The 16,067-nt window shown below is 36.9% G+C and overlaps 1 protein-coding gene across 3 annotated transcripts in view; it reads left to right on the top strand.

The window, feature by feature from the left end:
- Positions 1 to 6,607: 6,607 nt before the first annotated feature.
- LOC131068324 (vesicle-associated membrane protein 727) overlaps positions 6,608 to 16,067 on the top strand; it is an 81,342-nt gene continuing 71,882 nt past the window's right edge. For 2 of the 3 annotated variants that reach the window (XM_058003504.2, XM_059213898.1), the window contains exon 1: positions 6,608 to 6,882. The gene's annotated coding sequence lies outside the window, so the exon portion shown is untranslated. Of the gene's footprint in view, positions 6,883 to 7,657; positions 7,838 to 16,067 lie in introns of all 3 variants that reach the window. The other variant, XM_058003511.2, reaches the window with a different exon arrangement.

The raw sequence follows: 16,067 nt of genomic DNA, 5'->3' as shown, positions 1-16,067 counted from the left end.
CGGAGGTCACAGGATTGCAGAAGGAGGGCACAAAGTTCTACAGAGACCGAAAGTTTGCTGCGGAAGCAATCAAAAATTTCTCAAAAACTGAGGATGAGAAGGCTCGGCTTGCCAAGAAAGACAACGTTTCTTACTACCTCCCTCATCAGGTAAAGTCCTTTTGGTAGAAAATGCTAAGGGTTTTGATGGAATTCCTGACTGTTGATGGTAGATTTACTAAAGTTTACAACTATCATTTTGTTGTACTTAATCATTTCCGCCATGGGGTTAAGATTTCTCTGCCCTTTTATTTAGAATCATCCTTGAATGAGAGCTTGGCTAACCATGCCAAAAAGCCCAAATCTTACCCTATAGCCCATCAGGGGCTTATCTGCTCATTTACGAACACTTAAAGAAAAAAATGAGGGTTAGCAAAGATGATACTCTGGTGACAAATGCTCATATTTCAGAGAGTCGTAATGACTTTGAGTCTGAAGATGATTTGTCTAATGTTCCTATCAATAAAAAAGGAAGGGCCGACATTGACAAAGTGGACACGGATGTGGTTGATGGAATGGAGGAGGAATAGGGAAGGAGGTAGATATTGATCTGGATAGTGGGAAGAAAGAGGATGCTGGAGAGGGGGAGGAAGGGAAAACTAAAAACCCTGATTCTAACCCTTTGGCGTCGGATAGCAGGAATGTTGCCCAGAACTCCATGGAGGAAGCTAACCCTAACTCTATAAGCTCTGAGCAGGGAAGGGACACGATGAACACCATCTTGAATGCTGCTCAAAATTGCATGCTGGAGTCTTTTAATTTTCAGAAGTGGGTTATTGAAAATATTACCAGCATACAGAGTAGATAGAGGGGATTGGAGTATAAGATTCACAATCTAATCAAGGACACTAATTCGGGGAAAAAGAGTACGGAGGGGGAAACCAGCGAAGCAGAGGATGAAATTGAAATGCAGGACTGGTCGGAGAAAGATCTTATAAAAGGTGACTTGAAACACCTGGAAGATGTGATTAGAATTGTAAAAGACAAGACCGAGACTGATAACGAAATTATCATCAATCGGGTTGCTAAAACTGAGAAGGCATTGAAGAATTTTATGAACCACAGTCTTGAGGCCTCGAGGATCTTGTCTCAAAATATGAATGCCTTGGTGGATCACTTGGAGAGGAAAAATCAGAATAAGGATATGGTTATCATTGATGATTAGCCGACTTCCAGCTCAACTCCACAAATCTCCAAGCGAAGGACCATGCAGACGACCAGTGATTTGGAGACAAAGACGAAAGACATTCAGCTAAAGCAGGAGAACAATGATCTGAGAGAAGCCGTGAAGGCCATGATGCTGTTGGTTAAGAATGTAGAGGAGTCCATTAAAGTTTTTAATTGATATGTAATGCTGGTTTTTGGATGCCAGTTTCTTGCTGGCTCTGTGCTGTCGTTTTTTCCTAACTGCTGGTTTTTCTATTGGTTTTTTTGCAGCTTTTTTGTCTAGGTTTTGTCTTCTCTAGTTTCCTTCATGCTTATCCTTCATTTTGTAAGTGGGTTTCGGGTCCCTTAAAACCTGATTTTCCTTAATCAAAAATAGGTCATTTATCTCTTAATTCTCCTCTACCTACCCCATTCGTTATTTTATTATTTCTTCTACCTACCCTTTAATCTTAGCCGACTATTTATTTCTTTCACCTCTTAATCTTATCCATCCATTTTCTAAAGAATCTTCTATATAAGATGATTCTTTCTCTCTTTCTAACACCTAACACGACTATCAAGCCTTCTTGCAATCAAGCTACTTCGCAACCACAATCCGTTCTTTGTTGAGCTCTTGTACACATACAAAATCTAAGAGCACATATATCAAACAAGATCAATGGAGCTGGAAAAAAATGGATATTGAAACCCTACTTCGCATGTGAATGGTAATATTGCTTCATTTATTGATTTGCATGTTCTCAGGTATCTTAATTGGTGTAAGGTGAATGTTTTATTATAGGAATAGAGTTTGTTCTGGTTGGATCTTTGTGGTTTTGCAATAGTTTATCATCATCATTTTTTACTGTATATATGTATGTATGTATGTGTATATATATATGTTAGAGTTATTATGTTGTGGCTAATAATTATTTATTTAATTATTAGTCTATTATACTCTAAGTTTAAGCTAAACTTAGGCATCTTATAATTATTTAGGGTTTTCTCCTTTAGGGTTTCTAGTATCCTTTATAAGGATTCTCTCTTTGTAATTTAAGTAATTGTATTGCATTATTCTTGCACAATCAATTTGACTCCTCTTTTGTGGAGCATTGAATTCTGGCCTCCATAGCTTTGTTTTTGCTTCTCTCCTGTGACAAGTTTGCATGCAGGTGATCCTTGGGGGCTGTAGAGTTGATTTTTCCTCAACACCTATATGGTATCAGAGCTCAGATCTATTGCTGCATGTTCTTGTTTTTTGAAGATTTTTTGGAGCTTTGAGGGTTCCAAGTTTTTTAAAGCTTTTTATTTGGATTTGGGGTGCTTCTTTGTTTTTCAGAATTTTGGGATCAAACGAACCTCACCGTTGAGATTAGAACACCCAAAAACCCCTATTTTCATATAAAATTTATCCAATTTTGACAACTTTGGCCTCGAGAATTTTTTTTTTGGTTTTTGCCCATTTTTGTTAAAATATATATATATATATATATATATATATATATTAGTTTAATAGCTTGCAGGCCGACATGACTTACAAGTCGCTTGGAGCGGACGATGGTTATATACCGTTGCTTCTACAGTCAGTGACTCCCTTTGCTACCGTCGACAGTCAGGGTAGCCGCTAGTGGCTTCCGCTACCGCCCAGCAGTTAGCTCACCCGCCAACCGGCCACCACCATCGCTGTCGGTGCACCACCCCAATCCTTCACCTTCGCTCAACCTGAGCGCCACCATCGCCAGCTGCGCTGCCTACTGGCCACTGGAGCTCCACCAGACCCTATTTTACATGCTTTTTGATAGGGGGGTTGTTTTTTGGCCATAACTGGGGCAAACAGAGTCGAATTTTGGCCAACGAATAGGCGTCGGAAAGATCTTTCTGAGATCTCTTCAGATCTGGGGGTTTGATCTTCTATTTTTGCTATTTTGATCTTTTTTTTTAATGTCAAAGCCAAAATTTCCTTTTTGCACTTCGAGAGGCATATATTGAGCATTCAGACTCCGTTTTTGGCACACAAGATATCGTGAAAGCTGATTCTGTGCACTTTCCAGTGGTATGGGTCTTCTTTTCAGATTTTGGTCCAGGTACATTTTATTCAGTGTTTTGCATTTATGCACTCTAGTGAATATCTTGGATGTTTCAACTCCTGGGATCTTTTTCTTTGTGTGGGATGACTCATCTTTTGATATTATTTATGTATTTCTAGCCTTTTGTCTTCTTTGAGAATTGTATACATCATTTTGTAAGCATTTTCCTTTTTGCAAACACACTAAGATAAAGTGCCACTATGCTTTGCATGCTTGGGATCTTGCACATCTTGTGCCTTATTGTACTCGCACTCCATTATAAAGTGCCATGGGGGGGTTTGATGTTTGCCTTTATTTACCATCTACCTTTGTCACGTGAGTGTTCCTTCCATGATATTAGCCTCATAATGTGTGTCAAGTGAGTGTTCCTTCCACGACACTAGCCTTTATATATGTTTGTACTTTCTGCTGCACTCTCAATGTTCTTGGTTCTTTGTCATGCAATTTTTCTTGGCATTCAGTTTCAATGTACCTGTCACCTCTCCCTTGTCAGTATTATGGGGGGGTTTCTCTAGCTGGTTGTTGGTTCTAATGCTTCCTTGGTTTGTCAGAGTGAGCTATGTATTTAGTATTTATTCCTATGTACTAGGTGGATGCAGTGGCTAGTTACCTATGCATTTCGGTGAGATGGATCATTTACCATATGGACATTCTTTCATTCCTATTTTTGGAGGCAACCTTGCATCTTCAATTGATCAGCTCTTCAGAATTTGGTGTTTTTGCCATCTGTATCTTTGAGTTCAGTTGTTTGCCTTTGTTTTCCATCTAATTCGAGTAGTGTTATTTGAGGGCACTCATGCAAATTACAGTCTTCTCTACCTGATCATCTTCTATTTCAGTTATTATTCGATAGTGTTTGTAGCTTCATGCTTTAGTGGTGTTCTTCATGTTCATCCTTTGTTCCTTTTTTCTGGGACATTCTCTTGTTTGGAGGCTTCTTCAGTCCTTCAATTGTATTTATCTCTTTAGGAGAGGAGTTTTTCCCATGAGGTTTTCTCCTTTTCTCTAGTTGTGAGAGATCTTTTGTATTTGGGTACCTCATCGGGCCTAGTTGCCGGGACCCATTGTTACTTTCATGCATTTTGTTTACATGCATTTTTTAGTCCTTAGTTGTTTTTAGCTACTCCCTAAGTTCATCTTAAGGGGGGGTGTTAGAGCTATCATGTTGTGGCTAATAATTATTTATTTAATTGTTAGTCTATTATACTCTACGCTTAAGCTAAACTTAGACATCTTATAATTCTTTAGGGTTTTCTCCTTTAGGGTTTCTAGTATCCTTTTATAAGGATTCTCTCTTTGTAATTTAAGTAATTGTATTGCATTATTAATCAATATGACTCCTCTTTTCTAGATCATTGAATTCTAGCCTCCATAGCTTTGTTTTTGCTTCTCTCCTTCTGTGACAGGTTTGGATGCAGGTGATCCTTGGGAGTTGTAGAGTTGATTTTTCCTCGACACCTATATATATATGTGTGTGTGTGTGTGTGTGTGTGTGTGTGTGTGTGTGTGTGTGTGTGTGCACATATGTATGTATATGTATATGTATATGTGTGTGTGCGTGTGTGTGTACACACACACACACACACATATGTGTGTGTGTGTGTGTGTGTGTGTGTGTGTGTGTGTGTGTGTGCACATATATATACATATATATCACACACAATATACACAACCCTAAAATATGATTGACCCAAAGATAAAACAATTAAACGTACATATTGAATTTTAGCTTTGAGAAAAATATGGGTTAAAATATAAGTTCAATTTTTTTTTTTTTTTGGGTGATGTCCTTGAGTCTTGTCGTTTTGTGGTGGGCAGTGCTGGTGATGTCTTTGGTTCTAGTTGTAGCATGGAGGCTGGTGCCAATTCTTTGATTCCAACACCTACTGTTTTATGTGCTCTTGATGACGTTTCTTGTCATAGTGGCCAAGCTAATGATGATTTCATCGTCCCCTTGGTACCAACTTCTACAAGTGCTAGTTACGTGTGTTGATTCTTCAATTGTGTTGGGTTATGCTCTTTGCTTTTGATTGGCCATTTTGTAATTTTGGTTTTTGTTGCCATTTCCTGGGTTTATTATGGGATTCACATCTTGTGGGGGTGGTGTATGAAGGTTCATTTGGGGTTGTGATCATTTTTTGATGGGATTTTTATAATTTTTTTGATATTATGCCACTCTTATTACATTTGTGTTCAGTTTACTAGGGGTTTGCTTGGTTGTAAATCTCTTTTGTTATCAATATATTTGTGAAATTGTCACCTTTTACCAAAAAACTGAATTGAAAGAATGTTATATGCTAGGGAAAAACACTAAATAGGTTTAGGATGATAAGGTTCAATAAAATGTAGGAATTTTTATCGTACCATATAATTATCACTGTCTAATAAAATGATAAATCAATGAATCTTATTAGAACTAAATAAATAAGATGGAATGGATGAAAGTAATGCAAATGAGAGGTTTATAACAACTTAACTATGCATTGTCAATTTTATGGAGTCAACAATACATGTTTTCTTGTAAATTGTGTTTTACAATTAGGATTTGGATTTTGCTTTTAAATCAACACTACTTTGACCATCACATTTTTTTGCACTCGAAACTAATTTATACACATAGATATATCCAAGGATGTTATGCCATGACATAGATCTATCATCTTTTCTTCTACTGTGTAGTACTTATGAGCTTGTAATTGTGCATGTATCTGAAATTAGTGGTGTTGGAAAGCACCTTGGGCTAATTCTCACATTCAAAGGGAAGAATTAGAACATCCTTGTCAATGAGTTGATATCTTTTGTTAATGACAAATACGCGAAGTCATGCTAACTAAGTATGGAAGTACCTAGATGATTAAATAGTGTATTATCTATTAATGTGATGTTGTTGCTCTATAATGTTATATAAAGTGACGCTAAAGAGTTTTTTGATGTTTGATTGATGAGTTCTATTGACCTAAGGTTATTATTAAATATAAGATCTTAGATGTCCAACTTGAGCTATTTTAGTATGAAAGCCAACATGTAGCAATTTATTTTTAATTATCATTGAAAAGTAAGGAAGTAAAACTTAAACTAGGATGACTAGGTTCTGGGTGCAATTTTGTCTAGGATAGATATGCACTTGTAGTTTAAACTTGGGTGATTAAAAGACTAAAATAAAGGTCAGCTCTTTAGTTAAATAATTTAAAGCATCAAAACTATGAGTCTAGACTTGTGTAATTAAAAGACTAAAAAAACAATTTAATCAAGAATAATTAAAAAATAAAAACACCGTACTATATAAATCTCGTAATTATTTTTAGAAACCATTAGACTAAAAAGAGGAAAAAGAAATAGATTGATCACACAAAACACACGCAATTTCCCTAAAAAATAAAAAAACCAAGAAAGCCAGCCTAAGACGACGAGCTAAAGCCGAATTCCCTATCAGTCTCTTCACAAAAATACGCCAGAAAGTCCACACACGCCTTCCCCATTATTTTCATTCACCTGTCGTAAATATTGGCCCAAAACTCAACTATCAATTGTTGGAACGAGGGTTTTAATTTTAAGAATTCGTTACTCTTTCGCTTGATCTGTCGGGACGAGTTGAATTTTGCTTAAAAAAGGTAATTTTGTTTTGTTCCGATCCGAATTTCGTTTATAAATTAGCACAGTTCCAGAAAATCCTCCTTTATTGGATCATAATTTTATTTTATTTGGAGGTTCGGAAGCTTCTTCGTCTTTGATATAATTTTTTAGCTTTGAATGTAGTCTGTAATTGTTTTGGTTTTCGGTTTCTATTTTTTTTCAGGACATTTTTTAGATGTAAATTTACTGTTACGTAACCGTCTGAATTACTCAAATTCGGCAGAGTTTCTGTTATATTGTCTTCCTTTACTTGAACTGACTGTAAATATGATGGAATTTGGTCAAACTTTTGTTGAATTTGATACCTTTTCATTCTTGCGGATTAATTTCTCAGAAAATTGTCCCTTTCAATCACGTTAGGGGTATAACTTTTGATTTGGTGCCACTGATACGTATCCAATCGGTCAAGACATGCACCTGACGTCAATGCATGGTGCAGCTACAATTGGATGCCCTATATTACTCAAATTTTAACTTAACATGTCTGTCGGGGATTTGAACCTGGATCATTTATATACAGTGTAGTTAATTTAGTGCTTGTACATCCCAGTTGATAAGCATTGCGATCCATTTGCAACATGTTTTGCAATGGATTAATTAATATGCATGGTTTATCTATCTGAATTGGAATTTTATGAATTTTTTTCCAATTAGCCATTAGTTTGGTTCTTGGTTAGACAGGTTTCTTTGTTTTTAAGTCGTCGGGTACGATATGCCTATTTTTCGTGTTAATTTCACTCTTTTCTGAAACAGTCAGTATTTTACCCTGAGGAAAACAAGAACTTTGTAACACTTTGCAAAAAACTTGCGGTAATTGCAAATATGCTTGGGCGCAACCTAACGATCCCCTACATGCTTGTTTTCTATATCGGGAATGCTGATTTATGGCCCCAGGAAAACAAGGAGTCTATATATCTGCTTTAATGTGGAGGGGTAAGTTCACTTGTTAAGATTTTGAAGCATGGATCATGATTGGACAAACTCCTAATTATTGTTCTACTTTCACGCTTTTCTTAAAATGTCGGTATTTTACCATTAGGAAAATGTGATGAACCTTTGCTGGTTCAATTCTTCAATCTGCTGTAATTTAATATTTTTTCTATGTTTTTTATTATTAGAGACGGTCTTTCAGAATTAGACAGAAGTTGCAGAAGGGGTTTCTTTAATTTTCAATGCATATTGAAAGAATACATGAAATTAATCAGCTGAACCAAGAAATTGGGGAATTTAGAAGCATACCCATAGGTCCTTAGCCAATTTATTGAAATTAAAAGATTTAAACCAGCAACTTACAAAGTTCTGATTTTTATTTTGAAAACAATTCAGATCTGCTCTTATTTAATAATAAGACACCCAAACAGTAAGAAGATGGCGCCAATAAGTGAGCAAGCTGTGTGTTTGGGAAAGAGATTTCCAAACCACAGAAAATTATCAGCAATAACAACAAATAGAAAAGCTACAACAAATCTGCTTTGTAAGAAGCCAAATCTGCCCCAATTTGATTCAATTTGACTTTTGAATGAAGCCAACCAACCTACAACAATTCGATTGATCTTTCACAATCTCAAAGCTACTGAATTATGAAGAATGTATGCTCTCCAAAACAGGTCCAAACCCTAGCCGCCATAGCCAAGTGCTCAGAAGAAATGTCAAATGCTCAAATCCAATTAATGAGGTCTAATTTCATCTTGGCCGCCTAAATACCCAAATGGTGCAATTTTAGCTTTTAGGGTTTTTAATAAAATAACTTGCTTTTAGGGTTCCCCACTTAACCCAAAAAGGGACGCCCAACTTAGGAGATATAAAATTTTCATTTAAAGAAATTTAAGTGATGCACTTTATGATTTTATTTTAATATTTCATTAAAACATTAATTGCCTGTGAGAACCACTTAAAAATTCATATCTCCCTCATTATCGCTCAGAAATTGAATCCGTCAGAAGTTGGGGCCACAGTTCGCCATGCCAGTGAAAATAGGAACATGTCTATTTTTAGCAGTTTTTCCCAAAAAAATAGGAAACCCTCATATGATGTCAGAAACTGATGAAACGAAGACTAGAACTGAACTCAACATTGAACTAGAACAAATAGACGGACCACTCCTCAAGATACTGCATCACCGACCCCCTTATCCATACCCTGTTAGCCTACAAGGGTCCAAAAATAGGCTAACTCCTCGAACTCTGATGCTCACGAAAACAGGGACATTACAATCCGCCCTCCCTGAAATTGCTTGTCCTCAAGCAATCTCTACTGCGAAGTAACTTCACTCCACCAAAGGTCCAAAAGATGAACTGTGAAATGTCCCACACATCTCCAACCGACTCCTGTAGCACCAACATAAACACAATTGTGCAGGGACAAACATCATGCCAACTATCCAACCCCTGCGCACAAGAATAGTGCATCAAAAACAAAACATGTTCAAGAAGGCCAAGGATGAACCGGTATACTCTCAACACACTGAACATGCTACAATGCTCAATTGTAAACCCTGTCTGGAGTCTCTATGTACCCAAAGAATCCCAAACTCTATACTCAATGCTCGGCTGAATGATAGGATCCCAAATTACTCTGTAGAGTACTCCCTCCAAACCATGTGGCATCAACATGATACCATTGTATAGTGCAACTAAGTCAACCCCAACAGAAGGAAGAAGCAATCCACCAACTAGAACAATCCCTGGATCCCATAACCAGTATTGAAGTCTGCCATGAGAAACACTCCCAGACCTCCGTTGCTCAAATCTGATCTCAACTTCACCATGCCAGAAGCGGTGAAGCCAACCAATGGGACCCATCCAAACCGTAGTGCCAACCTTGTCAACACCCAAGTCTCAATGCAAACAACACACACATCCATCTGCTCTGTGGAGATAGGAATAACTGAGAGTACCTACAACACAACAACAATCTCCACCCTTCACTGATTGTCCTGGATGTGCTGAATCCCCCCCATAGGTGTTGAATAACATGTAATCTCCCCTCTTATGTTGCTGATATGAAACCAAACAGCACCCTCAAAACTGCAAGACCGACCTTAGGGGATGCTAAGGATACCAAAAGGTACATAAGATGATAGAGTATCATCCCCATGCTGCTCTCGCATGACGAGGAAATGATCTAACTCTTTCCCAGCCTCATGTGTAGCAATGACATTAGTGGCTGATCCACTAAGTGTGTATTCAACGTGATCACACATCTCTAAGGCTTGAGCATTTAATGGCCTCTCAACCAAAGACAACTCATGGGTCTCAAGATGCAAGTTATGTGTACCAATAAAATTTTCTAAATCATACCTCTTCTCTTGTTCACACAATTGCATATTCTTCATGCTTTCTTACCTCAAGAAGCTCCTCCTTTGTATGCTCAACTTTAATATGCTCTTCCCTTGGAAGAATTAGTGATCTAAGGTGTGACTACCCTTGCTTCTTTGCTTGATCTAGCTGGTTGCAACGTTCTTCGATTTCTTGCAAACGCTGTTTCGCTTGGGCAGCCAATAACCTTGCCTTTTTAGCTCTTTGCAAACATCCATCACACATGACCTGTGTCTTGTTCACCTCTTCCAAGGTCTGATATACAAAATCAGACTTCCTGTGACTTGAATTTTTAACGCATAAATCATTTTTAACACCCAAATCTTGAGTGTCAGACAACCCTCCACATGTGGAATGGCTGTTACCTCATGATAGTGCAAAGAATTGTGACTGCTCCTACAAAAATCAGAACTGTTAGAGCTTGTATCCTTTGCACATTCCTCATCTTTGACACTTCCAACTCGTGTGCCAATATTGGTAGATCCTTCCGCAACATTTTCGTCATTTACTAACACATCTACATCATGATTATGCTCAATAGTTTGGCTACAGTTGCAAAAATCAGAATTATTGTGATAGCTTTGTGTCATGTTTTCAACATCTCCAAGTACTTCCTCCTTCCCTAATGCATCTTTTGTATTGGTAAAATCATTTGCATTAGCATGTGTTTTCCTTTCTTTTGCAAACAAAGGATCCAATATCTCTGGATGTTGTAGAAGCCTTGTTAGATTCTTATCATAGTTTTGAAAAGCCTTCATGAGCTCTAGCATGAGATCCTGTATAGACTTCATTTTACCCATACTGAAACAATGTAAGAGTGTTGGTCACTCAAATGTCAACCGTGTGAGTTCAATGATTCCCAATGGAATCTCTACAAATTGATCCTGGTTTCCTTGTAAACCGAATCTCCTGCGGGTATTAAACCTGTGATGCCCAAACTGTTGGTGATGCATATGAAATCCCCTAACCCTCCAGGATGGCAGGATCAGAGCTCTGATACCATTGTGATGAACCCTTGCTGGTTCAATTCTTCAATCTGTTGTAATTTAATATTTTTTTTTTTTTTTATTATTATTAGAGATGGTCTTTCAGAATTAGACAAAAGTTGCAGAAGGGGTTTCTTTAATTTTCAATACATATTGAAAGAATACATGAAATTAATCAGCTGAAACAAGAAATTGGGGAATTTAGAAACATACCCATAGGTCCTTAGCCAATTTATTGAAATTAAAAGATTCAAACCAGCAACTTACAAAGTTCTGATTTTTATTTTGAAAACAATTCAGATCTGCTCTTATTTAATAGTAAGACACCCAAACAGTAAGAAGATGGCGCAAATAAGTGAGCAAGCTGTGTGTTTGGGAAAGAGATTTCCAAACCACAAAAAATTATCAGCAATAACAACAAATAGAAAACCTACAACAAATCTGCCTTGTAAGAAGCCAAATCTGCCCCAATTTGATTCAATTTGACTTCTGAATGAAGCCAACCAACCTGCAACAATTCGATTGATCTTTCACAATCTCAAAGCTATTGAATTATGAAGAATGTACGCTCTCCAAAACAGGGCCAAACCCTAGCCGCCATAGCCAAGTGCTCAGAAGAAATGTCAAATGCTCAATATCCAATTAATGAGGTCTAATTTCATCTTGGCTGCCTAAATACCCAAATGGTGCAATTTTAGCTTTTAGGGTTTTAAAAAAAATAACTTGCTTTTAGGGTTCCCCACTTAACCCTAAAAGGGACGCCCAACTTAGGAGATATAAAATTTTCACTTAAATAAATTTAAGAGATGCACTTTATGATTTTATTTTAATATTTCATTAAAACATTAATTGCCTGCGAGAACCACTTAAAAATTCATATCTCCCTCATTATTGCTCAGAAATTGAATCCGTCAGAAGCTGGGGCCACAGTTTGCCATGCCAGTGAAAATAGGAACATGTCTATTTTTAGCATTTTTTCCCTAAAAAATAGGAAACCCTCATATGATGTCAGAAACTGATGAAATGAAGACTAGAACTGAACTCAACACTGAACTAGAACAAATAGATTCTGACCCCCTTATCCATGCCTTGTTAGCCTACAAGGGTAAAAAAATAGGCTAACTCCTCGAACTCTGATGCTCACGAAAACGGGGACATTATAGAAAACTGAAATTTTATATCAGTTTATTAAATTTGTGAAATAATTGCCAATTCGTTAGGTGCAAACCAACAATTCTTTACACACTCTTTCCTTATTTTCACCAATGTTGATTTTTATCCTAGAAAAACAGAGGTTCTATACAAATTTTCTTCAATGTGGCAGGATAAGCATAGGTGAGGCTGTTAGTATTTATAGGTGGTGTCAGTGTAAGCTTTGCAACATTGTTTATATTTGTAAGCTTTGCTCATGCTCAAATGCACTTCTGAACTGACAATCTAGCTGCATATTTTCTAGAGTTATGGGTTGCTTTATTGCAATGAAGGGGATTAGAACCTGGGTTGCTTTTATGCATGCTTTCATTGGCATTGCATCACATTCTTCTAAATGTAATAGGAATTTGACATCAAAATAAATGAAAATATGCAAAATTCCCAATCTAGTATTTTACCGTTGAAGATAATGTCCTCTATGCGTGTAATGTATCCTGTAATGCAAATGCTCAGTTCTAATGTGAAACCTTTTCCTCTTCAGATAAATCAAAGCTCTGAGCTAATATATGTTAAAATATAAATTATTAAATTTGCTAGTGTAGAAATCCATGATCCTACTATGCCTTCTTTCTTTTGGAGTGGTGGATAAATACCAACTTTTTTTTGGATAATTCATGTGAGGGGTAAGGGTCCTCTCCCTTTCCATTCTTATTTGAGAGAAAATACATTCAGATTCATCCCTTGACTATGGGCAGATACATTGACTTTGTAAATTACATTAAGGACCAAAATGGCTGAGAGCTCAAGCCATGAAGACAGTTGATAAAAAGGCTGAGTGTGCAACCCTAAAACCCATAGGACAAAATGGCTGATCCTATGACATGGATATTAACAGAGTAGAACCGAACTATAATAGCATATAGATACCACCAAATCCTACATTCTGCCAACATATATGAAGCTGGGGCCACAAGTGTCATCTTCTTTCTTTACTAGGCTATCTCTCCTTTGAAGAAATTTGATTGCCTTCATTGCCTTTGTCATATTAAAATTTTCCTAGAGGGAAGAGGTCTTCTTAGGTTTACAGAGTTCTATTACATCCATGGTAGAGTTGTAGAAACCCATTGAGCCCTTGAGAATGTTAAATTTGAACCAGAATAAATAGAAAGCAGAAAACTAAACTTATGAACAACACAAACACAAGAGCTTTATCTTGGGAAAACCCTCCACCTGAGGGTGAAAAACCCAGCCCACTCAAAAAATGAATTTTATTATATCTCTGAAAATGAATACAACTATTGATAGTTTCAGGTTGATTCTCTACAAATCAATCATGACAATAAAGTCAAATGATACATTTCATATACATACTATAAAACTTCATAAGTCTGAAAAACTCCGAACACAAAAAACATATAATATTATTGTTCTGACAGAATCCAAACACATTATTCTCAACTTGCTATGAGACAAAATGATAATCCCGCAATATGATTATCAATCTGCTGAAGAAGAAGACCCACGAAAATAGAAGAGTGATGTATATAAAGAATCGAATAGCAAGTGAAGAGACTCCACGATGGAAGAGGAAAAGTCACCGACAGCCACATAGATGACTCACCAACAGTTACATAGAAATCTCACCGACTACCACCATAGCGTTCGGATAAACAAAGAAGAATTTTGAAAGGAAAACAAATGCCAATGAAACGGTATAAAGGTAACGGAAGCCACCAAGACGGAGACAAATAGAAGATTGCGATATGAAATAAATAAGAGACGTTGGAGAGGAAAATAGATATGCATCTTAGATCTCTATTGCAGCTATAACTTCAATAGAGAAAGCCTTGTATTTTTACCACGTCTCTAATTAGGGTCATCAATCTTGATTCTATGTCTCACACTGTGTGCCAAGTGAAGCCCACCCACGAAACTCTAAACCCATGCGTGGGAGAGAAATGATGGTAACATGAGCTGCTCAGTGAGCTCTCTGTCCCTAGTAATTACATATATATTCAAAACAAACATAGAAGAAATATTAGTGTTTACCTAGTGGTGTACAACTCCTTTGTTGAAATCTCTTCCATGCATCTCTTGGACGGCTTCCAGAATGTTGCTACCCTGAAAGAAGAAATTCTTCAATCTTGCTTCTTTAATTTCTCCAAGAAAGGCCATCTGTCTCAATTCTCCACCAAATTGAATGCATGGTTCAATGTGTTCCTTTCACTATTTTTCCCGAACAAATTGAAGATAATTTTGAAGTTCTTGAATGTCGTGATGGAGAGCAAATGGAGCTATCAACAGTTCTTATTGCAGTTGAGAACAGTCTTGAACGCATGATCATTAGTGACAAGTAATAATTCAACCTATAATTTGAAATACCATGGGTTGATCTTGCCTTATATCCAAATGCATATATCATCTCCAAGATAATCCTCCTCAAAACTCATGACATTTTATTGGTTCCATATCTTGTTGAGGTCTGGCCACAATGATTGACATCATTGCTAATGATTAAATTGATTTATGTTGTCAATATATTCGTTAGATAAAAAGTCCATCAGCTTGTTCCACTCGCATTAGTAGTGATTAACTATGGAGGGTAGAGTATCTAGTATTTCCCATGTTTCACTTAAGATGTTTATTTTCCAATTGGATGAATATATCTTTTGAATGCATAATACCATAGCCATGGATTGGCTTTCTATCATTACCAAGTTGATTAATTGTAGGATTTCACCAGTTGGAGGCCAAGTAAGAATGCTTCTGCTTCTGCTTTGTTGTTTGTGCTAGGTAGCAATTTCTTGGAGACCACTTTGACCATGTTGCCTTGGGAGTTTTCAATGAAACAACGAGCACTAGACAATCTTGGATTGCCTCTTGAGGTATCTTTGAAATTTATTTTTAACATGCCACTAGGTGGAAGGTTCCATTCAACTTGATTTATGTTTAAGGGTGAGTGGTTCAACCCAATAATCCCATGAATAGGAGGGAAGCTTATCTTACCTTAGGTTTTGAACGTGTCTTCGCCCCATGCTATAAACATACTCTTCCTTTGTGATTTAGAAGTGGTGTGGCTCATGACAACTGTAGAGATGGCTGCTTCTAACTTAGAAATAAAGTTTTCCTAGTGTAATGCTTTGTCTTGTACTATGTGTTGATTTCTCTCTTTCCAAATATGGTAGATAAGCAAAGATGGACTATCTGTCCATAAATTGGAGAAAATTGCCTTGGGTTTTGAAATGGGCGAATCCTTGAAGAATTGCAACAAATAGTTTGGAGGGTTGCAAATCCACTTTGGGTGGCTCAATATCTAGCTCCAACTTTTGTGAGAGAAAGGGCAATGTAAAAAAAGTGTACAACAGTTTCTTTGACTTGACTATATAGGCCACATTTGAATTGGCCTTGGAATCCTATCTTTTTGAGTCTCTCTTGTTAGCACCTCTCTTTGGATTGCTGCTCAAGCAAAAGCTCCAACTTGTGGAAGATAGTCTTTACACCAACATTTGATGCATGACCATTCTTGGTCTATCAGCCATAAGTGAAGGTTATCCCATTTGATTGAATATACTCCCCTACTAGATTAGGTGTATCTTAACTCGTCTTGTTTATTTGATCATGAGGTGCTTGTATGGCATAGATATTCCTTCATGTGTTTTTCTTACCCCATTTACATATTGGCTTTGAACATGGTGTGCAACATGTATG

The sequence above is a fragment of the Cryptomeria japonica genome, chromosome 11 (assembly GCF_030272615.1).
Source record: "Cryptomeria japonica chromosome 11, Sugi_1.0, whole genome shotgun sequence".
Lineage (NCBI taxonomy): Eukaryota > Viridiplantae > Streptophyta > Pinopsida > Cupressales > Cupressaceae > Cryptomeria > Cryptomeria japonica.
The sequence above is the reverse complement of the archived record's forward strand: the minus strand, read 5'-3'. Positions and strand labels throughout refer to the sequence as shown.